Below are 21973 nucleotides of genomic sequence, written 5' to 3' on the forward strand. Positions count from 1 at the left end.
ATGACCTTTTAATGGTAGAACCATAAATGGGTATTTCCAAAACATATTCACTTTATCAAATGCCTGAATTGATACTTAGTTATACAGAAATTTTTTCCCACCTCAACAAAGGCTTAAGACAGCCTCCAAAAATTTATACAGAGGAGTTTTATTTTGTCCAGTGAAAGTCCTACTTTCAACCATTACAAGTACCAGAATTTTAAACTTTTACTATAAAAATACTCTATGGGATTATACAATCTTTCAACCATCTTCTTAACTTGAAATTTTTTTAACTAAACAAATATGACAAGACAGAATTAAAACTTCATTGATCATAGAATATAAACTGACAGTCAATGAAGTTCTAAGGAAAGTATAAAATGGTGAAATGTTGTCATTCGTTTAAAAAAGTACAATCTAAAGCAAGTCAAATGAACTATCAATACTTTGACACCTGCTACAAACACAGCAGACTGTAGCAGATGTAGAAAGGAAAAAGACACATGACACAGTTACTGGCAACAGGGAACTTAGTGTGTTGGAGGAACATGACACGGAACTCTAGACAAACACTGGATCACAGACATCACAGGATGCAGGTTTAGACTCAAAAGGAAGTTGGATAGGTCAAGTAGAGCATTTTCTGTCAGATAAACCTATTAGACACATTTTTAAAATGAAATATGATATGTCCACACCTCATATCTTAACACCAATCAATAATGCCATCAAAATAAATTACATGCAACTAAGAAACTTTAACCCATATCTTCCCTATATCCCTCATCACACAGTATTTATTTTTCATAAATCTGAATCTCCCACTATACAATAAAATACCAAAGATTGGGGGATGTCCTATTTAACTTTGATTCCTTATCACTTGGAACCTACTGGACACATAATGATCCAATGTATTGTTGGTGGGTACATAGTTGAGCAAATGAATGAATGAACAGACAGTGTTATAATAGTAGCTGTTAATTTGGATTTGATTTATCTGAATATAAATATTGATTCTGCACAATAAAACGTAGTTTAGAAGGCTTCTACAAAGTTTTTTTAAATAAAGAGCTAGGGGTCTTTATTTAAAAAATAAAGGCTAAAGTACAATGACACAATCATAGCTCACTGCAGCTTCAAACCCCTGGGCTAAAGAGATGCTCTTCAAAGTTACATTTCATAAAACAAATGGTCAAAATTAATAATAAAATTAATAATAAACAATATGCAAGAGAGTTGTTCATTGAAGCATTATTCACAGTAGGAAAAGTGGCAACAATCTAAATTTTCAGCAGCTGGGTAGCATGCAGTTTTATTATGGTCATACACTGATTATGAAACTATTAAAAATGACAAATATAGGCCCAGTGAAGTGGCTTATATCTGTAATCCCAGCACTTTGGGAGGCCAAGGTGGGCAGATCACTTGAGGTCAGGAGTTTGAGACCAGCCTGGCCAACATGGTGAAACCCCATCTATATTAAAAATAGAAAAATTAGCCAGATATGGTGACACTCGCCTGTAATCCCAGTTACTCAGGAGGCTGAGGCAGGAGAATCATTTGAACCTGGGAGGTAGATGTTGCAGTGAGCCAAGATCATGCCACTGCACTCCAGCATGGGCGACAGAGCAAGACTTTATCTCAATAAATAAATACAACAACTAAGAAGGCCTGCAACAGAGAGAAATTAAGATATAATAGGAATAAAAAATGAGAAGAGCAAAGTAGTATGTATGCTATAGCTACAAACAGATAAAAATATGTAAAACGACTGGAATCAAATACATACAAAATATACTTAAGTATATAGGTTTAGGACTTACAAGTAATTTTTTTTCTACTCTAAACTTTCTGTCAAACTGTTACATTGCAGCCAGGCACAGTGGTCCATGCCTGTAATCTCAGCACTCTGGGAGGCCGAGGCAGTGGATCACAAGGTCAAGAGATCAAGACCATCCTGTCCAACATGGTGAACCCATGTCTCTACTAAAAATACAAAAATTAGCTGGGCGTGGTGGCACACACCTGTAGTCCCAGCTACTCAGGAGGCTGAGGCAGAAGAATTGCTTGAACCTGCGAGACAGAGGTTGCAGTGAGCCGAGATCGCGCCACTGCACTCTAGCCTGCAACATTGCCATTTACAGGTCTTGTTGTAAAGGTAGACGATTCACAGTAAGTTTCTAACAGAAATTATTACAGTGATCATTAACAGCAACTTATTTCATCAAATTAACTGATATTGACTAGAAGATATACCAGTATTTTATGTACTAAGAATAAAAATAGAAGTTATATTACATTCATAGGCCTTAAAAATAATAAAAGTTCTGCCAATTATAGCTGTAAAATGTCAGTGACTGCAAGATTTATCAAATTTCAAAGATATTAAAATGTGAAAAGATATGTGTCTTAGAATCAATAAAGTAAGATATGTATTATAAAGCAGCAATAAGAATATTTTATTGGTAAAAAGGTGATCACTAGTAGTGACTAGATAACTAATAAATCTATGGAAAATCTGATGGAAATCTCTTAAATAAATGGCTTGATTCACAAATAGAAGTTTTATGTAAGAATTTTGATAATAAAATACATTACACATGACATTACACCACAGAGGGCAAGTATTCATCATGCCTCTGAGATAAAATGTTTCTGGTCCAAAAGAATTGAGTAAATGAATTATCAAGAAGAAATTAAATTGCTTGCTTTGACAGCACATATACTAAAATAAGAATAATACAGAGAAGATTTGCATGGTCCCTGCACAAGGACAGCATGCAAATCTGTGAAGCATTTCATATTTTAATCAGTACATATACATATATCAAAGCATTATGCTGTACTCGTTGAATATATATAATCTTTGTTAATTTTTTTTTAAAAAAAGAAAACATGGCTAGAAAATTCTTGGCCAGGCACAGTGGCTCACGCTTGTTATCCCAGCACTTTGGGAGGCCAATGTGGGTAGATCATGAGGTCAGGAGTTCAAGACCAGCCTGGCCAAGATGGTGAAAGCCCGTCTCTACTAAAAATACAAAAATTAGCTGGGTGTGGTGGCATGCACCTATAATCCCAGCTACTCAGGAGCCTAAGACAGGAGAATCGCTTGAACCCTGGAGGTGGAGGTTGCAGTGAGCCGAGATTGTGCCATTGCACTCCAACTTGGGTGACAGAGTGAGACTCTCATAAAAAAAGAAAAGAAAAGAAAAAAGAAGAAAATTCTTGATTTCTGAGGATGACTGAAGAAATGAAGGAAGAGAGGGAGAAATTAAAGTAAGCCAAGAAGCCTAAACAAGATTCCCACCTTCAGTAGAAAGTAAGTCATTAAATTAACTGTTTGAGTGGCATTTCCCTGAAAATAAGACTGAAACTGCCTTTGCCACATAATCACAGAGAAGGTCATTCACTGAATTATAGTAACAACAAATTTTTTACATGGGAATAGGGTGTAGAGAAGTCGTAAGTCTACATGTTGAATGGAACATCATGATTCAGAAAAGCAGAATTAAAATTGGGAATTTTCAGACACTGGTCCTCTAAGCTTTCCTCAAGTTCACTCTTTAGCTTTTCATTTAATATAATAATGATAATTAATTAATCTCACCTGAACTTTTAGCAGTTCATCATGAAGAAAACATAAGAAACTTTCCAATTGGTTATCATATTATGAGACACTGCCTTAACCATCCATGAGAGAGTAATCACAATAATGCAACAAATAATAAGAACAAACTGCAATGAGTAGTGAGACAAAGGCACTACCCAAGGGGGGAAAAAATGGCAGAGACAATCAAGTTAATTATTTTAAAGCATTGATTATTTAAACCCTTCATACATCTGCATATACAAGGCAAAGAGGTCCCTTTTTCATTGCCAAACTACCAAAAAAAAAAAAATAAGTCTAATACTGAAATAATCTATGATTTGTAATAATTTATAAATGAAAGTCATAAAAGCCAACCTCTAAGAAAAAAATCAACAAAACCAAGAGATGGTTCTTTGAAAAGATTGACAAAATTGGTACTCCTTTAGGTAGATTGACTAAGAAAAAGAAGACTAAAATCAGAAGTGAAAAGGGGGACATTACTACTGATTCTACAGAAATCAAAAGGATTATAGGAGTATAATTACCAACAGATGAGATAACCTATATGAAAAGGACAAATTCCTAAACACAAAACCTACCAAAACTGAATCATCAAGAAATGAAAAGCCTAAACACATCCGTAACTAGTAAAGACATTGATTAGTAATCAGAAACCTCCCAACAAAGAAAAGCCAAAGACTAGACGGCTTCACAGCTGAATTCCATTAAACATTTAAAGAAGAATCAACATCAATCCTTCTCAACTCCTCCAAAAATCTAAGAAACACTTCCAAACTCCTATCAGACAGCATTACCCTGATACCAAAGAAAAACAATTACACTGTAAGAAAAGAAAACTACAGACTATTACTTCTTATGAAAATTGATGCGAAAATCCTTAACAAAAGACTACTAAACCAAATTCAAAAGCTTATTAAAAGAATTATATACCATGATCAAGTGGGACTTATCTCTGGAATGTAAGGATAATTCAACATATGAAAATTGATCAATGAAATGTACCACATTAACAGAACAAATAGGAAAAAACACATCATCATCTCATTTGATGCAGAAAGAGCATTTGACAAAATTCAGCAACTTTAATGATAAAAAACACTCAACAGGCCGGGCGCGGTGGCTCAAGCCTGTAATCCCAGCACTTTGGGAGGCCGAGGTGGGTGGATCACGAGGTCAAGAGATCAAGACCATCCTGGTCAACATGGTGAAACCCCATCTCTACTAAAAATACTAAAAATTAGCTGGGCATGGTGGCGTGTGCCTGTCATCCCAGCTACTCAGGAGGCTGAGGCAGGAGAATTGCCTGAACCCAGGAGGCGGAGGTTGCGGTGAGCCGAGATCGCGCCATTGCACTCCAGCCTGGGCAACAAGAGCAAAACTCCGTCTCAAAAAAAAAAAAAAAAAACACTCAACAAAATAGGAATAGAAGGAAATCATCTCAACACGACAAAGGTCACATATGAAAAGCCCACAGCTAACAGCATACTCAATGGTAAATGACTGAAAGCATTTCCTGTAAGATCAAGAAGATAACAATGTCCACTTTCACCACTTCTCATCAACATAGTACTGGAAGTCCTGGCCAGAGCAATTTGGCAAGAAAAAAAAAATCCATCTAGATTGGAGAGAAAAAAGTAAAATTATCTTTGTTTGCAGATGATATAATCTCATGGGTAGAAAAAATCTTAAAAATTCCATACACACACAAAAAAAACTGTTAGAATAAGATAAAAGTCAAATAAATGGATAGGCTGGGTATGGTGGCATGTATCTAGAGTCCTAGCTACCCAGGAGGCTGAGGCAGGAGGATCACTTGAGCCCAGGAGTTCAAGGCTATAGAGAACTATGATCACATCACTGCAACCCAGTCTGTCTTCCAGACTGAGGCCCTTTCTCTAAAAATAAATACATATTTAATAAATAAAAATGAATGGAAAGACAACCTGTGTTCATAGAACACTTAATATTGTTAAGTCATCAATACTACTTAAAGCAATGCAATTCCTACTAAAACCCCCTGTTGTTTTCTGCAGAAACAGAAAAATCAGCATTTATTACTTTTAAATATATCTTTAAAATTACCAATAATCACCTGTATTTAATCTATAGAGTATATTCAACATCACAAATCAGAAGCTACTAAATCCATTCAGATTCAGAGGATCTAATTTTTTCTTTCCTTTTCTTTTGAGATGGAGTCTTGCTCTGTCACCTGGAATGGAGTACAGTGGTACCATCTCGGCTTACTGCAACCTCTGCCTCCAAGGTTTAATCAGTCCTTCCACCTCAGCCTCCCATGTTGCTGGAATTACAAGCATGTACCACCATGCCTGGCTAATTTTTTATTTTTTAGTAGAGATGGGGTTTCAACATGTTGTCCAGGCTGGTCTTAAACCCCTGCTCTCAAGTAATCTACCTACTTTAGCCTCCCAAAGTGCTGGGCTTACAGCTGTAAGCCACTGCGCACAGCCAGAATCTAATAATTTTTTTTTGTTTGGTTTTGTTTTATTTTTTGAGATGGAGTCTCGCTCTGTCAGGCTGGAATGCAGTGGTGCGATCTCAGCTCCCTGCAACCTCCACCTCCCAGGTTTAAGCAATTCCCCTGCCTCAGCCTCCCGAGTAGCTGGGACTACAAGTGTGTGCCACCATGCCCAGCTAATTTTTGTATTTCATCATGTTGGCCAGAATGGTCTCAAGGTCTTGACCTTGTGATCTGCCCACCTCGGCCTCCCAAAGTACTGGAATTATAGGCATGAGCCATCATGCCTGGTGGACCCAATATTTTAAACAGAATGGTATCATCACTAGTATTCAGGCCTACAGCGAGACATTTTACATAAGACAATCACAGGGGAGACTTACTGAGCTCATCATAATCATCAGAAAATAAGTCTGCCATTGAACTTCAAAAGCACACCAAGAGAGCAGTATAACGTCAAATAATGGGGGCTTTTCCAGCAATAGATGCATGGGCCTCCACAAAACAGCTGCAGTCACAAACAAAGGCAGTGTTAAGAATAGTAACTGTCATCATCAGATACAGACAAGTTGAATCTGTTCAAAACTTGTGTGAGGTACTTTTAGAACTTACTATAGATTCATAGATTTCATGATGGACAAGGACCTTAAAAATCATGTTACATGTGAAAATCATTTAATGAGTAAGAAAATGAGGACTGTGGAAGAGGTACCTGATGTCTCCAAGGTCACATAGGGAGGTGGCACAACCACGACTATAACTCAGGTTTACTGTGTTCCTCTATCTTCTCTAATCAAACTCCTGAGCTAAAGGTCAAGAGTACTACCTTAGTTTGTTGGTGAAAAGGTCACCACAAAGCGGTTTCTCAAAGACTCCTGACCACATCAGTATACACCCACTATAGTTAAACAGCTCACCCCTGTCCTTGCAAAGGAACCTCCTAGGATTATATGGGGAGCTTACTGATACTAGTCTTTTTGACAGCTGTGGCTAATGCCAATCCCATCCCTGTAGAAAGAGCTTAGGATCTGCACTGTGAGAGGTGGACTTCCCATTGTTAAATATCCTGGGAAGAGACAGATCCTGATATAAGAAATGGGAACTAGCAAGGAAAGATTTGGGATAAGGAAGGAGGAAACCCTCCCTCTTTCAGGGCAGGCCTCATTCTCTGGCCTGGATTCTACATCTAGCTGTGCTAACAGTCACTTCTCAAAGTAGGGACTGGATGGTCTAAACCAGAGAGGCAGCCTGGTGGAGGACCCAGTGAGAAATGGGTCTAGGCCTGCCATAACTAGCAGGTATTTTGGGTTTTTTTTAAGTCATAAACTCAACTTCTGTCTTCTCTAGGGAATTAAAGACATATTTCCAGATGAGGGATGAAATGGAAACTGGGAAAGCAGAGTCCCCAAAGAGCTATCACAGTGCTCGCAGTGATGCTTAGCAAGGTGTGCAAAGAAAATGGGAATCACTGAGATAGGAATCAAGTTATGATGTCCAGACTCACCTCACCATATGAAGATGGTTTCTCTTCCTGATCATCTCAGAGACAGGGGCATTAATACTTATTTATCCAGGTAACAAAGCTGAAAGAAGGGGCATTAATTTAACTAAGCAATCGAGTGGGTTTCCTTGAAAACCATCATAGGTTAAACACAGATTTCTGGACACTGACAACCCAGGCTGATATCCAGTGGATGACCATCTAGAACATCTACAGTCGATATCCTTCTGATTGGCCAGAAACTGCTCATTAACTACAGGCTAAATATCCCTTACCCAAAATGCTTGGGAACAGAAGTGTTTTGAACTTCGGATTTTTTGGATTTTGGAATATTTGCATCATATATTTATCAGTTAAGCATTATAAACTTACCAGTTTACCTAATCTTAAAATCTGAAATCCAAAATGCTCCAATGAACATTTCCTTTGAGGATCACGTTAGCGCTCCAAAAGTGCTGGATTTTTTTTTTTTTTTTTTTTTTTTTTTTTTTTTTTTTTAAGGGAAACTCAACCTATGTTTTGAGTCTCACCCTTCCAACAATCACATATTTTTCCATCCTCAGTATTTGCTATTAACTCCTGAGCCTGGGAGAACACCAACCTTTGTGTTATACACTTCATGTTTATCCCAGATTCGGGAGTTAACAAAAATTATATTAATAAGCTAAGCAGCAGATATTAGTATTTCCATTTTAGAGGCTAGAAAATTGAAGCTCAGAGAAAGAACTCATTCACAGATAGCCAGTGGAAGAGTCAGAATGTAATTCAAAGATGAACAGAATTTCCAGATTATATCACATCAATGCCTGTACTCTATAAATCTACCTTCCTTTAAAAGATAATACTGCAGGGTATAAGTCATTATGGGACCTGAAAGCAAACGCATCACTATTTCATAAAATATTAATATGGAAAACAGTGATTATAGCACGTTTTGACCCTATACCCAAGTCTCCTACCACAATTATTGTCAAGCATTACCTTAACACCAAAAGCTTTTATTTTACATATATTTATATAACGAAACACTAGTTTGTTTCCTTAAATCCATGTATATGAACTATAATGGCAATTTAACCCTACTTATTAAGTAAAAAAAAAAGAATATACATTATATTAGTGCCCACGGAGTCCCTATATGAATATCTTATTTGATTAAAACACCCCCATTTTCATCAAAAGACACAATTTAACAGAAGATTTATGGGAAAAATTTGAATCTGACAATTTTCCCTCTAGTCATTTCCTTAAACCTCTGAAATAATCTTTGTTCTAAGAAGTTATGCTCTTTTACTTTCTACTTAGGAAACATATTAAAACGTATCTGAATTAAATTACCACCACTATGGAAACATTGAAACTCTAAATCAAAACAAGCTTTGATAAGATTTTCTCAAAGGATTCTAGATTCCCTAAACACTACCCATCACGACAACCTTTAAGTGTCCTTTCTCCTCTGGCTATGCCAACAACTGGTTGTAATTAAAGTTCATTTTGTTGAAATCAATTAATTTCTCTTTATAGTACTTTCAAGCCTTTTCAGTTACTCCTCATTTTTTCTTCCACTTGTAAGACAGCACACTAGTCTGATATGTAACTTTACTGATACTACATCCGCAATTAGTTCATCAAAGCAGTCTGAAGGCTGTAAAGATTTTTTTAAAAAGATAAAGAATGCTACAAAATTCCTTTATTGGTAGGGCGGTTATTTAATTTATTAGCCAAACTAGGACATTTTTAATATTAAAAGGGGTCAATATAAAAAATTATGCCAGAACAGCAGGCATAGCTAGGATCATCCCAGCAAGTTAGTATATATCGTCACCTGACTTACTAAGGAAACAAATACTGCATTTAAAAGCTGAAAGTCTCAAAAAATGAAATAAAGACCATGGTGGGGAAGAAGGCATAGAGGGCTCATATGTGAGCAGAAAGTCAGAGGGTCAGAAGGTCAAAGGAAGACTGCAGTCTCTCTCAAGCACCAAAACCCAATGTCATTTCCAGACTACCTAGACACTGCTCCTCCTCTCCTGGTTACTGAAACAGTTTGTATGTGTGAATTAAGTCTGTCATATGCCATGTGATCCCCTTGCTTATTTGTTGGTTTATTTTATTGTTACCCTCCCACTCTCCCTAGATACCATCTGAACTCATCCCCCATCTATGAGGTTCCTCTCCCATGCTTCGGTATTTTATTTCCCACCACTAAGCCAATCAATCAGAGTTGTACTAGGCACTATGCAAAGTTATCTTCTCCATAAAAAGGGGGATCCAAGGCTGAATTAAATACAGTCCTTGCCAGATAACTGTCCAAAATTTTTGTTTGCAAGACTTGTTTAAAATGCAATACAGTTTTTGCTCCAACCTCCACTTCTGCATGTCCAAAGCAGCTCAAACACGGAGTACAGCTACAAAGTGCACTCACAAATCCACCCCCTGTTTATCTGCAGACAATTTTGTATATATAATGAAGCAAAAGAATAAAAAAAGTTATTTTTGTGAAGGTGTCAATATTTTTACATCTTAAAAAACTTCATAAAAGCTCTCCCAACAAAGACACTGTGGCCTTTTAGGGGGGCAACATATATACTCTTTCTTGCATCCCCACTTCTTCCTTGAAGCTGGTGAGGGATTGTGCCTTTCCCATCACTGAATAATCAACACCTTGCAGTTACCTAGCATAACACAGGCACTCCATAAATATCTGCTGAGTAAATGAATAAATGAGGGGCTCATGATTATTTCTTTCTTCTACAACTCTGTAATTATATATTAACTACTTTTTTCTTAATCTCAACTCCTCAAGATCTTTGCTTCATTGATTATATCCTCTTAAAAGGCAGCTCCTATAAAGTAACAGCTTTAAGGTCAGCCAAAAAATCCGAGCAAAAATACCCAGCAACTTAACAGCAACGTAACCTTGAGCAAGTTTTCTAATCACTCTCCGTGCCTTATTTTTCTTATCTATAAAATAGACATGTTTTGCAAGGTTTTGTGGTATTTGTGAGATCTGAACACAAGCCAGGCAGAAATCCAATAAATGTTGAATAAAATCAATTGCCATTCTCTTCTGTGGTCCAGATCAAGATGCAGCCATTAAAATCAAATTTGCCAAAGCTGATCTCCATTCAAACAACAGATATGCATCAAGGGCTATAAGGCACAGACAGAGTCTGTCTGCTGTTAAACATCAAAGGAAGAGTTTAACATCTGCTTTTAAATGCAGGAAAACAATAATTAGTTCACAAGTAAAATGGAAAGGTATACAATCCTATTTTATTTGCTTTACCAAAGTATCCAAGTATTAAGAGATTACCAGCTTACAGCAGACTGAAGCTTTCTTGCAGGGATCGCATAGTGGGTGGAGGCAAACTTGGAAATGGGTTTTTAAACTCGGCATTGCTAGTTCCTGCCTTTCACTGTCAAGAATGCACAAGCCACGTTTGCCCTTAGTTTAAAGTGCAAAACTAAGCAGCTACAGACGACAAGAATAAGATTTGGTCTGAACAGAGTTTTCATTCAACTATGCTTGCTCTTCAGCAATCTAAGATGTAAAACTTCAAAAGAGAAAAATATCACCAGCCTCTGTGCAATTTTAAATTCATGAAAGAAAATACAAAACTCTGCTGCAGGAATTACATTTGTTTTTGCTGTACAACAATGTTCTAAGAGACCCATTCTGCTGCTGTTTCACCCTTTCCTTCAGGCCACGGAGAGGCCAATGGGAATAAAGAGCTCCCTTGTGTTTTACTTCCAGAACACCTCAACTTACTGTGGACTAAGGCTACAAGAGCTATTTAGAGGCCCTTACCTTCCTCTTTTCCAGTAGCATCAGCAGAAACAAGCTATAAAACTTTCCCTAGGGTTTGGTTTCCTTTCTCACAGCTCACTTGTGCTGCTCTCCTGGAAGGTGAAAGAAACCCCAGAGTTTTTCAAAGCCCAGATAAAATGCTGACCTCAAATAATATTTTCCATTTTCTTAAAAGCCATCATTTCCTACTTTTCTCAGCCACACAGGGCATGAAGCAAAGCCTAAACTACCTCCTTAGGGCTTATGAGAGTAGGTGCAGACAGTAGTTAGAAGGGCACGTGAACTCTGGTTTAAAAACAGCAAAGCATCATCCTGAGATAAACATAGGCTATAATGTTGAAGTGCTAAATTCTGTCCTACAAGCTCACAATTTTGGCTTCCTTTTAAGAGTATCTGAGCAAAAAGTGGCTTCCAAGTAGATAAAGTTTTTTTCTTCCTAAGTTCCTAAGGAACCAGGTACATGAACCTATGATCACAACCTGTTTTCTTACCCATTCTTATTTACCAGACCTTTTCTTGCCAAGGGTTAAAAAGTTCATAAGCAGAAGAGGTGGAATCCAAACCTATACAGTCTGACTCCAGGGCATCTGATCATTACTTGCCCTTAACTGTCACTTTGTTGTCTAAATCTGACTCCAGCAGGCACCAAACAAGAGTTGACTGTCAGCTGTAAGTACATGAGGTAATGCATATGTTAATTCGCTTAATTTGGCCATGCCACAACATACACATATTTCAAAACATCATGTTGTATACTATCAATGTAAATAATTTTTACTTGTCCATAAAAATAATAATAAGGAAAAAACAAATGACCATTGGCACAGGGGCTCCTCATGAGTTTACAAACTATAGGAAGTAGAAAAGTTCCTTTTTAAAGTTTCCTTTCTTGTTAACGAATAAGTGTACTAATAACTTTGTTAAGCCCAATCCTATGTAGCTATTAAACATGCCATGCTTACAGGCATGTAGTACATTCTATGTCCTTGTACTTTAACCAAGGTATCTGTGTTGGATGTGCTTACAGGCATGTCTCAGCTCTCCACTGCTTTTACCTGTTTAGAAAAGTTTTAAGTTCTTAGCCAATTGGGTTTTAGTTTAGATTGTGAGGTCTGGCTCCAGCCAATGGAGATCAGACACAGCAGTAAGGACGACCCCAAATGCATAAAGGATAAATTTGTGTGTTTTCCTTTGTTCACTGTACTCTTGTGGCACAATGGCTAGTGAGACACCCTTCCTGCAGTCCAGGAAGTAAAAATTACGTTGCTGAAAGATCCTCTGTCTCAGTACTGCTTTTTTTTTGCAGCACTGAGCAACTATTTCCAATACAAACTGAGGTCCTTACTAATATGAATGACAGTAGAATATTTTTTATAAACTCAAAAATATCATTTAAGACATTGAAATTTTATACCTGCCACAGCAATGAAAAAGCAAGCTTAGCTTTATGGCCTCCAAAAAGGACTTCCAACAAGTAATCTTTAGTCTTGGCTTCAGTTTTTCAGTCTTTGACAGCAAGTCACAAATTATTTTTCAGATAAAATGGCAATTAGAAATTTCTTGAAACTTTAACCGTCAGTCCAAATATCAAACTAACATCCAACAAGCCATTTTTAAGTTCTACTGGACTATAACTGCAACTAAAGCTTTACCTATAGAATGAAAAATTATTTAATTTTAGAAGACAAAAGGAATTTTAGAGATCATTAATTCTATCAACCACCTTTTTTTTTTTTTTTTTTTTTTTTAAATAAGAGGAAGTCTTCCTTTGTCACCCAGGCTGGAGAGGTGCAATCCTGGCTCACCATAACTTCCACTTCCCAGGTTCAAGTGATTTTCGCGCTTCAGCATCCCAAATAGCTAGGATTATAGGCACATGCCACCACACCCAGCTAATTTTGTATTTTTAGTAGAGATGGGTTTTGCTATGCTTGCCAGATGGGATTTGAACTCCTGACTTCAAGTGATTCACCTGCCTTGGCCTCCCAAAGTACTGGGATTATAGGCATGAGCCACTGTGCCTGGCCTCTGTCAACCACATTTTACTGAGTCTTATATTTTATTCAGCAAGGTGCTATGAAAGACAAAAAAAATGAATAAGACCTGACCCAGCCCACAGGATCTTACAGTATAGCAAATTAAATGAGATGTTACACAAATATGACTCAATTCAAGTTAAAAACAATGTAAGATATTAGGATATGCTACTAGTGAGATGCAAGGAGGCTATTAAAGGAGTGAAACAGAAAAGATCACTTATAAATATGGCAAAATGGTTAAGAGTATAAACATGACACAGTTGTGGGTTCAAGTACTGACAATGCTACTCCTTGGCTGTGTGACATTAGACAAGTTATTTTACCTGCTAGGGGCTTAGTTTCAAAATCTTAAAAATGGGGTAATGACATCTACTGCTGAAAGCAGATATAAGGTCAAATAAAATAAAACAGGTGCACACTCTCGGGGCTAAACAATGGCTAGCAACAGCCTCCAGGCCCAGATCTATCATTTCTCCATCTCTCATATTTTGCTCCTTCTCTTAACTGGTCTGTTCAGGGCCCTATCAGAAGCTATTATTAACTATCCTTTAAAGATGAGGAAATAGGCTTTCAGAGGATAGAGAACATACCCAATGGCATACAGCCAACAGCCTAGGACACCACCTCCAGACTCTTAAGCCCTGGGCTACACTGTTTCATCTTTACTTATCTAATCCTACCTATTATTTTTCAACAAATTAAAAGCAAGTAAATCATCCCATTGTGCAAATTACAAAAGGTGCTCTTTCTGGGCAGGCCCAGTCGCATTAGTGCACAGCTTCATGAGACGTGTGCTGGGTGGTTCTAAGTCCTCCCATCTGCTGCTCACACCTACACTTCTGCAGTGAACAATCTGCCCCACCTCACATGGTGAGCCTGGGTCTCCAGCCTTCAGTTCTCTCTTTTGCAGACTATATTCCACACTACGGCCCAAATTATCTTTTAAAAACTCCCATCTAATTATTTTTCCTTTTAAAACTCTGGATGTCTATTTATTGTTTCGAAACTCGAAGTCTCTAGCGTGGCACATGTGTGACCTTCCTCATTCTGGCACGCTTTTCAATTTTAGAGTCCACTATGTTCTCCATGCCCCAATACCCTAGCCATGGTGGAGTTCCTGCGACTCTCTGGATATGCCATGAGCTCCCATTCCTCCATGCCTTGGCATATGCTTTTTCTACAGCCCCAGGGATCTCCCCACTTTCTGTCTTCTCACTCAGCCCTCAAGTCATACTTCAGTACCAGCTCTTCAATGCAGTGAACACACTTCCTGATTTCTCGGCTGAAATGACTGCTCGTTCCTCTGCATACCTACAGCATTCTTGAATCGGCTTTACCCACCAGCTCATGGGAGCCAGGAAGATATTGCAGGGCTTTGAAGTTAGATGCATCATAATTGGAAGCCTGACTCAAACATATTCTAACTGTATGAATGTAGCAAGTTACTTTTCCTGAGTTTCAATAATGCCCATCCCTAGAAGTCCTGAGGACATCAAGAGCTTAATATCAAGTGCTTAATGCTATGGCCTCCAAACTTACTGGGACAACAGAGTCACTCTAAGGGCAGAGTACCAAGAAATCTTGATATATTTAATTGTATCATGTGAACTAAGAAATATTCTACTAGAAAAAAAATGACACTATATGCATACAGACTTCCAAATATAAAACACGTGTGTACACACAGACATTCATGCCTTTAAACCCACTCTATATTTACCAATTAAATGTTTGTAATTTTTTTAACTTTCCTTTTTCCATTTGCTAATTTAACTTAAAAAGTAGCTGGCAGGTACCAAAATTGTAAGATTAATTGGGAGAAAAGACCCTTAAAAATTAGAAAATTATAGTCCTTATTTTGAAAGGTAATGGTCAATAAATATCATTACTGAATTTTAGTCATTGAACATCTCATCTAAGAATATAATATCCATTCCACTGCTTTTCACATGGTACATGCTACATAAATGTTATTTAAATCTGATTTTGAAACTCAAATTAAGTTCCCTGAAAGACATAACTCATTCATCTTTGAATAATGAGCTCCTAGCACAGTGCCGGGCACAGAGTAGTTGCTCAACAAATGTTAGCTCAATAAATTAAATAAGAAAGCACACAAAGGTTTATAAAACATTTTGCATCTCCAATTAACCTGGAGTGCAATTTGCTCCACAAATAAATTATATTCCAAAATCTATCAGTGTTCCTTCTGTACCCATCATTTTATACGAGCTATTTGGAGTTTCTCTGGAGAAGGAAATAATGTAGGCAAAAATCCTCTCTTGGGCACAGAAATATTGATTAAGACAGCTTGGCGAGAGGAATGTCACCTGCACTCCTGTATAATTTAACAAAAGAACATTTAACAAAAGAACCAAAGAAGACACAAAGCTTTATACACAGCACCTGTCAGCCAGTGACACTTACCATTTTGAACACATATTCAGACCCATGAGGCTCCTATTCAGAATAAGTCTTGTCACAGTATACACTGTAAAGATTCTGGACAGGGAATCCTTTTCCATTCTCTGTTCTCATATGAAAAACCTACACCACATATTACACATATTTACACTCTTTTCTAACTGAAAGCCAAGACAGCCTAAAATTAAACAAAAGGCTAAGATCCAATTGTTTCCCTTTCACTAAAAATGATGCTGTAGGTAAATATGTATTAGCATGGATACACATTATTTATTGTTAAGTGAAAAAAGTAAGTCACCAAACAACTTGCTGCATGCTCATTTAGGGTTAATATAAAACCAAACAGATATGTATTAAGTAGGATAATAAAATATAAATTTTTCACTTCCTTTAAAACAATCCATGGCTAATTTTTTGAAGGTATGCTTATATTTTATCACTGTTACAGACTCAAGTTTCCAAAAATCTACCTCAAATAATAAATTTTCTGACTTGCTTGAAATGCTTGAAACAAGGAAGACTCTGAAGACACATGCGATTAAGAAAAAAGGAAAGTAAAGGACAAACAGAAGTTACAAAGAAGTGTGGAGGCTGTCTTGGGTTCAGAATTTTCTCTAAAATTGTGTGTTTGCCTTTCCAAAAAGAAACCACCAAGACACCAAGTATCCCTTACAGTTTTCAAAGTGCTGTCAGAAACACTTTCTTATGACTTTAATAAATGAGAAAAGACAGCTTCCCCTCCCTTCCCATTCCCTCTCATTAATTTCCATATAACTAGTTCTTTAAAATCAGATTGATGTGCAGTACACTTCTGCATTATAATGTTCTCCCTTTTTTAACCTTAAGCGTGCATAATAAACATCCTTCTGTGTATATAAATACTTATAACATCAACTACATTTTTACTAATTTTATTTTAGTCAGGATCTCACTCTTTCGGTCAGGCTGTAGTGCTGTGGCGCAATCATAGCTCACTGCCACCTCAAACTCCTGGGCTCAAAGGATCCTCCCATCTCAGCCTCTGGATTAGCTAGAACTACAGACGCTCACCACTATGCCCAGCTAATTTTTTATTTTTTTGTAAAGACAGGATCTCTTTTGTTGTACAGGCTGGTCTTGAACTCTTGGGCAAGGAATCGTCCCACCGCTGCCTCTCGAAATGCTGGGATTACAGGCATGAGCCACGGTGTCCGGTCTTAACACCAATTTTAGTACACAGAGATCTTTTTGTCACAGTCCCTGTAGTAACACAGGGCTGTCTTTAGCTCACTATAAACACACAAGTCCCACAGATGCCCTCTACAAAATGGAAACACAACTTTTACAACAATGCCACAATGTATCCTAAAAGGGAATATTTTAGTATAATGTAAAGAAAATATTCTACTAGAGACTATGTGCAATTTTAAAGAAACGCTAAGTTATTTGAAAGGCAGCTTAAGTAGCTTACTTTCTGAAGCTAGGTTATATTTCCAATCTAAACACCACTGCAAATATCTAGACCCTGAAGCCAAAAGAATCGATTGTTTGACCTTTTTGTTCTATTTCTGTAGACAGATTGGTGGCCTCCAACATAATCCTTTTTCAAATATTCTTCCGAAATGGAATAACAACTACAGCACAAAAGCTTTCTTTTAAGATTAACGTGTGATTATAAGACAACAAAATTCAACTTATACATTTCTATTTTTTAAAAATTCCACTGACAATAATATTTCACCATAACAAAAAAAAATTGGGGGTGAGATTTTCAAAGTCCTTACTTTCAACTAATTCATATTTTAGTAGAGACTTGACAGGCCTCAGAAATCGTATACATGTGTATGTGCAGTGTATATGTATGTGTGTTGCACATACACATATATGTATTTTTTCAGTACAAATATTTAACTTCAAATAAGCTTCAAAACTGAAGAAACTTACCTTATCATAATTACAAAATAATACCCAATTTAATAATAAATTTATAGTAAATACAATAAAAATAGAGCTATAAAATCCAATCTTACTATTTAATGCTTTCATAGAACTAGAGCAAAGTTCTGTTCTGTGTTGTTTTATTTAAAACATGTTTCAACTAGCCCATTTGTACTGCCAGAAACAGAAGGAGATATAAGACAAACAGCATAGAAAGTTGAGAACCTACCTAGTAATTTAATGGAAAAACAGTTCCTATTGTCAATAATGTTTCTGGAGCATGCTAGAAAGGATATTTGTGTGTGTGCATATGTGCATGCACATGCATATTTTATTTTGCATATATTCTTATGGGCATTTGGTCATTCATAATTCCAAGTAGTATCCATTGAAAAAATAGATTGACTTTATATATCTGTAAGGTCCATTTTACCTTTTCAAAAAGATAAGGAAATAAAACTGAACTTTCTGGTTCCAAGCAATTTCTTCTAAAAGACAGCAAAAACATTCAACAAGTGTCTCAATAAGAATATCTTAAAAGTACCCTCAAAAAAAATTCTAAAATAAAACTGAGAGGTGCATCAATTCTTCCAAGACAAAGCTACACGAGGAATTTATTGGACAAGCAATTCCACATTTTGCTTTCCTTTCCAGATGAGAAAAGAATCAAATCAATTTCATCCTTATTCTAAAAATTCAGAACAAAAAATCCTATCCAATATATCTAAAAGTCTAAAACACCTGAAGCTCAGACAACTGGACTCACTTTTCTGTCACATGATATTACATTGCCTTGTATTTAATGTTTAATCACCTGAAAATCTGATAAAAGTTTTATCATAACCTTGAGGACTCAGTTTATGAAACTCAAAAGAAATGTGGAACACCATCCTAATGTCTTGCAAGTTTTTTTAAATAGGTTTCTTGAGTCCCCTTCCATGTTACAAATCCACGAAAACATAAAATTTATTGAGCCAGGAATGAAAGAAAGTAGAAAAGCCACAGACCTATTGTTAACTTTCTGAGAGCAGTATAACAGAATTTTTTAAAAGCAAGTTTAAAATTACTTACTTTTCTCAGGTCTTTGGTACAAAACTCAGAAAGCAAGCTCCCTTGTTTCTCCACAAAGTCTGTTAATCAATAGCAATCACCCAAGGAAGTCAGGCAGCCCAAAGAGATTGATCTAGAAATTGTGTAAAGACAAAAATTGCAAATTCAAAATCAGATCAGAAATGAAAAATCAAAAAACCCTACTGCAATTCGGAGTATCTCTGCATCAATAAAGATGTCATTGGGATCCTTAAATGATGAGATACGTCAGCTATCTTTCTTTCATAATATACTAACAAGGCTTTCTAAATCTAGATGGCAGTTCGATCTGTCGCCTTATTAAAGTTTCAAAAGCAGGAACTAGCCAGGCTTCTTGGCAACCACTCCCGTTAAAAATGTCTTTCTCGGGGAGTCATAAAAAGGAACTGAGAGAGAATCTGGACTTCTAATTATATTGTGACTTGGGAAGGAAGGTCTTCCGAAATCACACTTGCCAGCTCCCACTTCCAAACATGAGCTCATCTTATAAACACAGAAGTAGTTGTAAAGAGAAGCGAATCACAACAACTTAAGGAAAATTATCAACAACTTTTAAACACTCTTCAAATGTATTAAGTACACCTTACTTCTGCAGGTGAGAATGGGAAGAGAGAGCTGTGTTCATTTTTTCCTAATAAGGCAGAAAATCTGAAAATTCTGCATGATTACTAACCTGACTTAAAACATGTTACTTCCCCAACAATCATGTAAATGGATTCCAAGACAATAAAATCATTAATAAGATAAAACAGTTTAAGTAGGCAGAACAGACGCCATATGTAACCTATAACCTAAAGTCTGCATACACCTCAGGCTCTCTTATTACAGGACTTATATGAGATGGAATTTTAAGAAGCATGATACACTCATTTACAAACCCCAAGAGATTGAGAAATCAGTCAATTAGAAAGAGGACACCGTTACAGCAAGTAGCAGTAACTAAAAATCAGACAGAACACTATGAACACCATACGTATCATTTATTATTATTGTCATTGTTACTTTACTGCCAACATTTATATAATGTTGACTCTTACGCCAGGTTCTTCTCTGTGTCTTACATGTATTAACTTTACTTCAGATAGGGACAAGCAGAGTTTCACATTTCACTTATTCCCTAGGTGTCACTGTATTACCATACAGCACACTCAGTTCTGCTATAATGCTTATGTTTGTTTCGAAAAATTTGAGTGTTAACTCAAATTTCATGTTTCTTTATGCATGATTTCACTGCAAGAAATACTAGGTTATCGCAGAAGGCTGCACTCGGGCCAAACTCAGCTGCATACGATTACACAGAATGAACACAGCCCATGCCTCAAACATCTAAAAGCAACCTCAGTTTCCACCAGACATCAATCCATATCTGGTGTCCTGACTCCATCTGATTTCAGGTAACCCCTCTGCTACCACTTCACAATAACTCATAAGTGGCAGTCTTCTAAAGCACCAGTTCACAAGCAAATGTCAGGACTTTTTCGAAGTGAAGTACCATATTTATTGCACTATTTATGTATTTCACTGTTTAATATGTGGAAAAAATTGTGCAACAGTATTTATTCAGTTCTCATTTCTTTTTAATGTGTCACTGATAGTTTTTTGAGTATTGTGTCCCCAACTGAATTCCTCTCCTAAGCACTGTGAGTTTTACTGTAGGATTCTGCATAATGTGGTTTTTAGGAACATATATATCATGTTATCAGAATTGACTGTATAATAACTAGTATTTCTAAAAGATGCTTGCTATTTATCCAGAAGGGGTGAAATTGTGATTTTCATATTTTGCCATTATGTTTAAGAGGACAGCAATATATTATAATGCCATTTTGGAAAGATTTTCTTTCACAATGCTTACAATTCCCAACTATGGACACTTAAGGGTCAGCTTCAGTTATGTGATAAATTTATTTAGGAAAAGTTCCCTAATGGTGTTAAAGGAGGTTTATAGCACCATTTTGGACAGATCAAGATTAGAGTGTTATAAAGATAGATTCTTGCAGACATGACAGTTTAACTGTAATTGCTGGAAAGGACAAACTGAATGGAATTACTTTTCATTCTTAAAAAATGATAAATTGAAAAGACTCTAAATTTTCTTTTAAAAAGTTCAAGATAGGCATAAAGATATATACAAGGATGTTTCCTACTACAAGTAATACTATTATAAATAATTTTTAAAACACAATACCTAACAATGGATAGTTTTTAAAAATCTGTAGAATATTTAATGAAAGGACAAAATGCTCTTAAGCAGTACTAATTGAGAAAGTAGACTATAATGTAATATAATTATTATCCCAGTTTGGTTTATAAGTATCTATATCTAGAAAAAAAGACCAGAAAGAAAAAAATGCCAACATTTGAAAAGCTGCTAATTATAAATGGTAGAATTACAACAGAGTAATTTTTACTTTCTTTATATTTTGCATTTAGTGTGAACATCCCCTTTTTACCCCCACTTTAACTTCACATGTGAATCGAGCCAATAGAATGAAGGCTAGCCCAAGAACAAAGAACATCAGGAGCTTCCTCGTCAATCACAGGAAGCTCCTGATTAATAGGTCCAGCCATGTGGCTGAACCTTTGAAGCGTTTTCTATCTACAGTCCGTCCCAATAGGGATGTTTAAAGTTTATAAACCCGTCACAGAGGCCAAAATATAATTTGCTTTTACAGGCTAATACAGTCATGGATTTAGTAAAATCCAGTTGGAAGATTCTTAATTATATAATTGTATCAAAGCTGCCCTAATATCTGAAAGAAATTTCATTCTGAATAAAGAAATTGTCCTCTGGATAAAGCTCCTTTCAAACAAGATCAAGATTAAACAAATACAAAAAGGGATGGATTTGGGCATGGGGATGAACTTCCAGTCTGAGGAGTTTTAAATAGAAAGTAAGAACAGAAAGACTGATCTTTATAACCTCCAAAAGAACATGGCTATATTAAAAGTTTTCCAACAACAAAACTTGACTTTAAAAACTTGCCAAAAATGGTGACTGTTTTAATCATGAGTGTGCTTAGTTTAATCCCACATTCTGACATGGCGTAAGAACCGAAGGTGAGGATGTACAGGGATCAAGGGCCGATTTGGGACAACTTGGCCACCACACATGTGA

At 36.5% G+C, this 21973-nt stretch overlaps 1 protein-coding gene and 1 non-coding gene across 13 annotated transcripts in view; one reads left to right on the forward strand and one right to left on the reverse strand.

Moving 5' to 3' along the window:
• The window catches only part of APBB2 (amyloid beta precursor protein binding family B member 2), a 410561-nt gene that overhangs the window by 281312 nt on the left and 107276 nt on the right, over nt 1-21973 (reverse strand). For 8 of the 12 annotated variants that reach the window (XM_074396049.1, XM_074396052.1, XM_074396056.1 and 5 more), the window contains one exon: nt 18838-18949. The exons of 1 other annotated variant lie outside the window; for it this stretch is intronic. The gene's annotated coding sequence lies outside the window, so the exon portion shown is untranslated. Of the gene's footprint in view, nt 1-7578; nt 7658-15852; nt 15973-18837; nt 18950-21973 lie in introns of all 12 variants that reach the window. 3 more of the 12 variants (XM_074396046.1, XM_074396045.1, XM_074396048.1) reach the window with 3 other exon arrangements.
• LOC120363750 (U6 spliceosomal RNA) lies at nt 2691-2793 on the forward strand. The gene has a single exon (XR_005579201.1). It is a non-coding gene; the product is annotated as a U6 spliceosomal RNA (small nuclear RNA).

This window comes from Saimiri boliviensis, chromosome 3, assembly GCF_048565385.1.
Source record: "Saimiri boliviensis isolate mSaiBol1 chromosome 3, mSaiBol1.pri, whole genome shotgun sequence".
NCBI lineage: Eukaryota > Metazoa > Chordata > Mammalia > Primates > Cebidae > Saimiri > Saimiri boliviensis.